Raw genomic sequence first — 8,565 nt, forward strand, 5'->3', positions numbered from 1 at the left:
GAGACACTAAAACCACCATAGTAAAACACAGATGAAGCTTCTAAGATGATGTAATAGTCAGTAAGAAGTAGTACAATTCACGTTTTAGGTATCGATTATTGACTTTTTAGCTGCCCTTGGTGCCTTGGACATGAGCTAGGACCTTAAGATTCTGCATGAAAGGAGGACTAGCAGCCGAGATGCACGGAGAATGTGAAAAGTGTTCATATGTAGTAAAAACCTGAGAAATCCGTCCGTTTTCGTCACTTGTTATCGAATCGACTTAAAGCCAGATCGTCACATTGGCCGCTCTTCTCTCTGAAACGGTTGTACTTATCGTCTGCAAAGCTATGTCGCGTGCTGCGGTATGCGGAGACACTAAAAGCATCATAGTAGAACACAGATGAAGCTTCTAAGTTGATGTAATAGCCAGTAAGAAGTAGTACAATTCAAGTTTTAGGTATCGATTATTGATTTTTTAGGTGGCTTTGGTGCCTTGGACATGAGCTAGGACCTTAAGATTCTGCATGAAAGGAGGACTAGCAGCCGAGTTGCAGGGGAGAATGTAAAAAGTGTTCATATGTAGTAAAAACCTGAGAAATCCGTTCGTTATCGTCATTTGTTATCGAATCGACTTAAAGCCAGATCGTCACATTAGCCGCTCTTCTCTCTGAAACGGTTGTACTTATCGACTGCAAAGCTATGTCGCGTGCTGCGGTATGCGCAGACACTAAAAGCACCATAGTAGAACACAGATGAAGCTTGTAAGCTGATGTAATACCCAGTAAGAAGTAGTACAATTCATGTTATAGGTATCGATTATTAAATTCTTAGCTTGCTTTGGTGACTTGAACATGAGCTAGGACCTTAAGATTCTGCATGAAAGGAGGACTAGCAGCCGAGTTGCACTGGAGAATGTGGAAAATGTTCATATGTAGTAAAAACCTGAGAAATCCGTCCGTTTTCTTCATTTGTTATCGAATCGACTTAAAGCCAGATCGTCACATTGGCCGCTCTTCTCTCTGAAACGGTTGTACTTATCGTCTGCAAAGCTATGTCGCGTGCTGCGGTATGCGGAGACACTAAAAGCACCATAGTAGAACACAGATGAAGCTTCTAAGTTGATGTAATAGCCAGTAAGAAGTAGTACAATTCAAGTCTTAGGTATCGATTATTGACTTTTTACCATTCTTTGGTGCCTTGGTCATGAGCTAGGACCTTAAAATTCTGCATGAACGGAGGACTAGCAGCCGAGTTGCAGGGGAGAATGTAAAAAGTGTTCATATGTAGTAAAAACCTGAGATATCCGTTCGTTATCGTCATTTGTTATCGAATCGCCTTAAAGCCAGATCGTCACATTAGCCGCTCTTCTCTCTGAAACGGTTGTACTTATCGACTGCAAAGCTATATCGCGTGCTGCGATATTCGGAGACACTAAAAGCACCATAGTAGAACACAGATGAAGCTTCTAAGTTGAAGTAAGATCCAGTAAGATGTAGTACAATTCAAGTCTTAGGTATCGATTATTGACTTTTTACCATTCTTTGGTGCCTTGGACATGAGCTAGGACCTTAAAATTCTGCATGAACGGAGGACTAGCAGCCGAGTTGCTTGGGAGAATGTGAAAAGTGTTCATATGTAGTAAAAACCTGAGAAATCCGTCCGTTTTCGTCATTTGTTATCGAATCGTCTTAAAGCCAGAGCGTCACATTGGCGCTCTTCTCTTTGAAACGGTTGTACTTATCGTCTGCAAAGCTATGTCGCGTGCTGCGGTATGCGGAGACACTAAAAGCACCATAGTAGAACACAGATGAAGCTTCTAAGATGATGTAATAGCCAGTAAGAAGTAGTACATTTCAAGTTTTTGGTATCGATTATTGACTTTTTAGCTGCCCTTGGTGCCTTGGACATGAGCTAGGACCTTAAGATTCTGCATGAAAGGAGGACTAGCAGCCGAGTTGCAGGGCAGAATGTAAAAAGTGATCATATGTAGTAAAAGCCTTAGAATTCTGTTCGTTATCGTCATTTGTTATCGAATCGACTTAAAGCCAGATCGTCACCTTAGCCGCTCTTCTCTCTGAAACGATTGTACTTATCGACTGCAAAGCTATGTCGCGTGCTGCGGTATGCGGAGACACTAAAACCACCATAGTAAAACACAGATGAAGCTTCTAAGATGATGTAATAGTCAGTAAGAAGTAGTACAATTCACGTTTTAGGTATCGATTATTGACTTTTTAGCTGCCCTTGGTGCCTTGGACATGAGCTAGGACCTTAAGATTCTGCATGAAAGGAGGACTAGCAGCCGAGATGCACGGAGAATGTGAAAAGTGTTCATATGTAGTAAAAACCTGAGAAATCCGTCCGTTTTCGTCACTTGTTATCGAATCGACTTAAAGCCAGATCGTCACATTGGCCGCTCTTCTCTCTGAAACGGTTGTACTTATCGTCTGCAAAGCTATGTCGCGTGCTGCGGTATGCGGAGACACTAAAAGCATCATAGTAGAACACAGATGAAGCTTCTAAGTTGATGTAATAGCCAGTAAGAAGTAGTACAATTCAAGTTTTAGGTATCGATTATTGACTTTTTAGGTGGCTTTGGTGCCTTGGACATGAGCTAGGACCTTAAGATTCTGCATGAAAGGAGGACTAGCAGCCGAGTTGCAGGGGAGAATGTAAAAAGTGTTCATATGTAGTAAAAACCTGAGAAATCCGTTCGTTATCGTCATTTGTTATCGAATCGACTTAAAGCCAGATCGTCACATTAGCCGCTCTTCTCTCTGAAACGGTTGTACTTATTGACTGCAAAGCTATGTCGCGTGCTGCGGTATGCGCAGACACTAAAAGCACCATAGTAGAACACAGATGAAGCTTCTAAGCTGATGTAATACCCAGTAAGAAGTAGTACAATTCAAGTTATAGGTATCGATTATTAAATTCTTAGCTTGCTTTGGTGACTTGAACATGAGCTAGGACCTTAAGATTCTGCATGAAAGGAGGACTAGCAGCCGAGTTGCACTGGAGAATGTGGAAAATGTTCATATGTAGTAAAAACCTGAGAAATCCTTACGTTTTCGTCATTTGTTATCGAATCGACTTAAAGCCAGATCGTCACATTGGCCGCTCTTCTCTCTGAAACGGTTGTACTTATCGTCTGCAAAGCTATGTCGCGTGCTGCGGTATGTGGAGACACTAAAAGCACCATAGTAGAACACAGATGAAGCTTCTAAGTTGATGTAATAGCCAGTAAGAAGTAGTACAATTCAAGTTTTAGGTATCGATTATTGACTTTTTAGCTGGCTTTGGTGTCTTGGACATGAGCTAGGGCCTTAAGATTCTGCAAGAAAGGAGGACTAGCAGCCGAGTTGCGAGGGAGAAAGTGAAAAGTGTTCATATGTAGTAAAAACCTGAGAAATCCGTCCGTTTTCGTCATTTGTTATCGAATCGACGTAAAGCCAGATCGTCACATTGGCCGCTCTTCTCTCTGAAACAGTTGTACTTATCGTCTGCAAAGCTATGTCGCGTGCTGCGGTATGCGGAGACACTAAAAGCACCATAGTAGATCACAGATGAAGCTTCTAAGTTGATGTAATAGGCAGTAAGAAGTAGTACAATTCAAGTCTTAGGTATCGATTATTGACTTTTTACCATTCTTTGGTGCCTTGGACATGAGCTAGGACCTTAAAATTCTGCATGAACGGAGGACTAGCAGCCGAGTTGCAGGGGAGAATGTAAAAAGTGTTCATATGTAGTAAAAACCTGAGAAATCCGTTCGTTATCGTCATTTGTTATCGAATCGCCTTAAAGCCAGATCGTCACATTAGCCGCCCTTCTCTCTGAAACGGTTGTACTTATCGACTGCAAAGCTATGTCGCGTGCTGCGATATTCGGAGACACTAAAAGCACCATAGTAGAACACAGATGAAGCTTCTAAGTTGAAGTAATATCCAGTAAGATGTAGTACAATTCAAGTCTTAGGTATCGATTATTGACTTTTTACCATTCTTTGGTGCCTTGGACATGAGCTAGGAACTTAAAATTCTGCATGAACGGAGGACTAGCAGTCGAGTTGCTTGGGAGAATGTGAAAAGTGTTCATATGTAGTAAAAACCTGAGAAATCCGTCCGTTTTCGTCATTTGTTATCGAATCGTCTTAAAGCCAGATCGTCACATTGGCGCTCTTCTCTTTGAAACGGTTGTACTTATCGTCTGCAAAGCTATGTCGCGTGCTGCGGTATGCGGAGACACTAAAACCACCATAGTAGAACACAGATGAAGCTTCTAAGATGATGTAATAGCCAGTAAGAAGTAGTACAATTCAAGTGTTAGGTATCGATTATTAAATTTTTAGCTGGCTTTGGTGACTTGGACATGAGCTAAGACCTTAAGATTCTGCATGAAACGAGGACTACTAGCCGAGTTGCACGGCAGAATGTGAAAAGTGTTCATATGTAGTAAAAACCTGAGAAATCCGTCCGTTTTCGTCATTTGTTATCGAATCGACTTAAAGCCAGATCTTCACATTGTCCGCCCTTCTCTCTGTAACGGTTGTACTTATCGTCTGCAAAGCTATGTCGCGTGCTGCGGTATGCGGAGACACTAAAAGCACCATAGTAGAACACAGTTGAAGCTTGTAAGCTGATGTAATACCCAGTAAGAAGTAGTACAATTCCTGTTATAGGTATCGATTATTAAATTCTTAGCTTGCTTTGGTGACTTGAACATGAGCTAGGACCTTAAGATTCTGCATGAAAGGAGGACTAGCAGCCGAGTTGCACTGGAGAATGTGGAAAATGTTCATATGTAGTAAAAACCTGAGAAATCCTTACGTTTTCGTCATTTGTTATCGAATCGACTTAAAGCCAGATCGTCACATTGGCCGCTCTTCTCTCTGAAACGGTTGTACTTATCGTCTGCAAAGCTATGTCGCGTGCTGCGGTATGTGGAGACACTAAAAGCACCATAGTAGAACACAGATGAAGCTTCTAAGTTGATGTAATAGCCAGTAAGAAGTAGTACAATTCAAGTTTTAGGTATCGATTATTGACTTTTTAGCTGGCTTTGGTGTCTTGGACATGAGCTAGGGCCTTAAGATTCTGCAAGAAAGGAGGACTAGCAGCCGAGTTGCGAGGGAGAAAGTGAAAAGTGTTCATATGTAGTAAAAACCTGAGAAATCCGTCCGTTTTCGTCATTTGTTATCGAATCGACGTAAAGCCAGATCGTCACATTGGCCGCTCTTCTCTCTGAAACAGTTGTACTTATCGTCTGCAAAGCTATGTCGCGTGCTGCGGTATGCGGAGACACTAAAAGCACCATAGTAGATCACAGATGAAGCTTCTAAGTTGATGTAATAGGCAGTAAGAAGTAGTACAATTCAAGTCTTAGGTATCGATTATTGACTTTTTACCATTCTTTGGTGCCTTGGACATGAGCTAGGACCTTAAAATTCTGCATGAACGGAGGACTAGCAGCCGAGTTGCAGGGGAGAATGTAAAAAGTGTTCATATGTAGTAAAAACCTGAGAAATCCGTTCGTTATCGTCATTTGTTATCGAATCGCCTTAAAGCCAGATCGTCACATTAGCCGCCCTTCTCTCTGAAACGGTTGTACTTATCGACTGCAAAGCTATGTCGCGTGCTGCGATATTCGGAGACACTAAAAGCACCATAGTAGAACACAGATGAAGCTTCTAAGTTGAAGTAATATCCAGTAAGATGTAGTACAATTCAAGTCTTAGGTATCGATTATTGACTTTTTACCATTCTTTGGTGCCTTGGACATGAGCTAGGAACTTAAAATTCTGCATGAACGGAGGACTAGCAGTCGAGTTGCTTGGGAGAATGTGAAAAGTGTTCATATGTAGTAAAAACCTGAGAAATCCGTCCGTTTTCGTCATTTGTTATCGAATCGTCTTAAAGCCAGATCGTCACATTGGCGCTCTTCTCTTTGAAACGGTTGTACTTATCGTCTGCAAAGCTATGTCGCGTGCTGCGGTATGCGGAGACACTAAAACCACCATAGTAGAACACAGATGAAGCTTCTAAGATGATGTAATAGCCAGTAAGAAGTAGTACAATTCAAGTGTTAGGTATCGATTATTAAATTTTTAGCTGGCTTTGGTGACTTGGACATGAGCTAAGACCTTAAGATTCTGCATGAAACGAGGACTACTAGCCGAGTTGCACGGCAGAATGTGAAAAGTGTTCATATGTAGTAAAAACCTGAGAAATCCGTCCGTTTTCGTCATTTGTTATCGAATCGACTTAAAGCCAGATCTTCACATTGTCCGCCCTTCTCTCTGTAACGGTTGTACTTATCGTCTGCAAAGCTATGTCGCGTGCTGCGGTATGCGGAGACACTAAAAGCACCATAGTAGAACACAGTTGAAGCTTGTAAGCTGATGTAATACCCAGTAAGAAGTAGTACAATTCCTGTTATAGGTATCGATTATTAAATTCTTAGCTTGCTTTGGTGACTTGAACATGAGCTAGGACCTTAAGATTCTGCATGAAAGGAGGACTAGCAGCCGAGTTGCACTGGAGAATGTGGAAAATGTTCATATGTAGTAAAAACCTGAGAAATCCGTCCGTTTTCTTCATTTGTTATCGAATCGACTTAAAGCCAGATCGTCACATTGGCCGCTCTTCTCTCTGAAACGGTTGTACTTATCGTCTGCAGAGCTATGTCGCGTGCTGCGGTATGCGGAGACACTAAAAGCACCATAGTAGAACACAGATGAAGCTTCTAAGTTGATGTAATAGCCAGTAAGAAGTAGTACAATTCAAGTTTTAGGTATCGATTATTGACTTTTTAGCTGGCTTTGGTGCCTTGGACATGAGCTAGGGCCTTAAGATTCTGCAAGAAAGGAGGACTAGCAGCCGAGTTGCGAGGGAGAAAGTGAAAAGTGTTCATATGTAGTAAAAACCTGAGAAATCCGTCCGTTTTCGTCATTTGTTATCGAATCGACGTAAAGCCAGATCGTCACATTGGCCGCTCTTCTCTCTGAAACAGTTGTACTTATCGTCTGCAAAGCTATGTCGCGTGCTGCGGTATGCGGAGACACTAAAAGCACCATAGTAGATCACAGATGAAGCTTCTAAGTTGATGTAATAGGCAGTAAGAAGTAGTACAATTCAAGTCTTAGGTATCGATTATTGACTTTTTACCATTCTTTGGTGCCTTGGACATGAGCTAGGACCTTAAAATTCTGCATGAACGGAGGACTAGCAGCCGAGTTGCAGGGGAGAATGTAAAAAGTGTTCATATGTAGTAAAAACCTGAGAAATTCGTTCGTTATCGTCATTTGTTATCGAATCGTCTTAAAGCCAGATCGTCACATTGGCGCTCTTCTCTTTGAAACGGTTGTACTTATCGTGTGCAAAGCTATGTCGCGTGCTGCGGTATGCGGAGACACTAAAAGCACCATAGTAGAACACAGATGAAGCTTCTATGATGATGTAATAGCCAGTAAGAAGTAGTACAATTCAAGTGTTAGGTATCGATTATTGACTTTTTAGCTGGCTTTGGTGACTTGGACATGAGCTAAGACCTTAAGATTCTGCATGAAACGAGGACTAGCAGCCGAGTTGCACGGGAGAATGTGAAAAGTGTTTATATGTAGTAAAAACCTGAGAACCCCGTCCGTTTTCGTCATTTGTTATCGAATCGACTTAAAGCCAGATCGTCATATTTGCCGCTCTTCTCTCTGAAACGGTTGTACTTATCGTCTGCAAAGCTATGTCGCGTGCTGCGGTATGCGGAGACACTAAAAGCATCATAGTAGAACACAGATGAAGCTTCTAAGTTGATGTAATAGCCAGTAAGAAGTAGTACAATTCAAGTTTTAGGTATCGATTATTGACTTTTTAGCTGCCCTTGGTGCCTTGGACATGAGCTAGGACCTTAAGATTCTGCATGAAAGGAGGACTAGCAGCCGAGTTGCAGGGGAAAATGTAAAAAGTGATCATATGTAGTAAAAGCCTGAGAATTCTGTTCGTTATCGTCATTTGTTATCGAATCGACTTAAAGCCAGATCGTCACATTGGCCGCTCTTCTCTCTGAAACGGTTGTACTTATCGTCTGCAAAGCTATGTCGCGTGCTGCGGTATGTGGAGACACTAAAAGCACCATAGTAGAACACAGATGAAGCTTCTAAGATGATGTAATAGCCAGTAAGAAGTAGTACATTTCAAGTTTTTGGTATCGATTATTGACTTTTTAGCTGCCCTTGGTGCCTTGGACATGAGCTAGGACCTTAAGATTCTGCATGAAAGGAGGACTAGCAGCCGAGTTGCAGGGCAGAATGTAAAAAGTGATCATATGTAGTAAAAGCCTTAGAATTCTGTTCGTTATCGTCATTTGTTATCGAATCGACTTAAAGCCAGATCGTCACCTTAGCCGCTCTTCTCTCTGAAACGATTGTACTTATCGACTGCAAAGCTATGTCGCGTGCTGCGGTATGCGGAGTCACTAAAACCACCATAGTAAAACACAGATGAAGCTTCTAAGATGATGTAATAGTCAGTAAGAAGTAGTACAATTCACGTTTTAGGTATCGATTATTGACTTTTTAGCTGCCCTTGGTGC

Source organism: Schistocerca gregaria, unplaced genomic scaffold (assembly GCF_023897955.1).
Source record: "Schistocerca gregaria isolate iqSchGreg1 unplaced genomic scaffold, iqSchGreg1.2 ptg000166l, whole genome shotgun sequence".
NCBI lineage: Eukaryota > Metazoa > Arthropoda > Insecta > Orthoptera > Acrididae > Schistocerca > Schistocerca gregaria.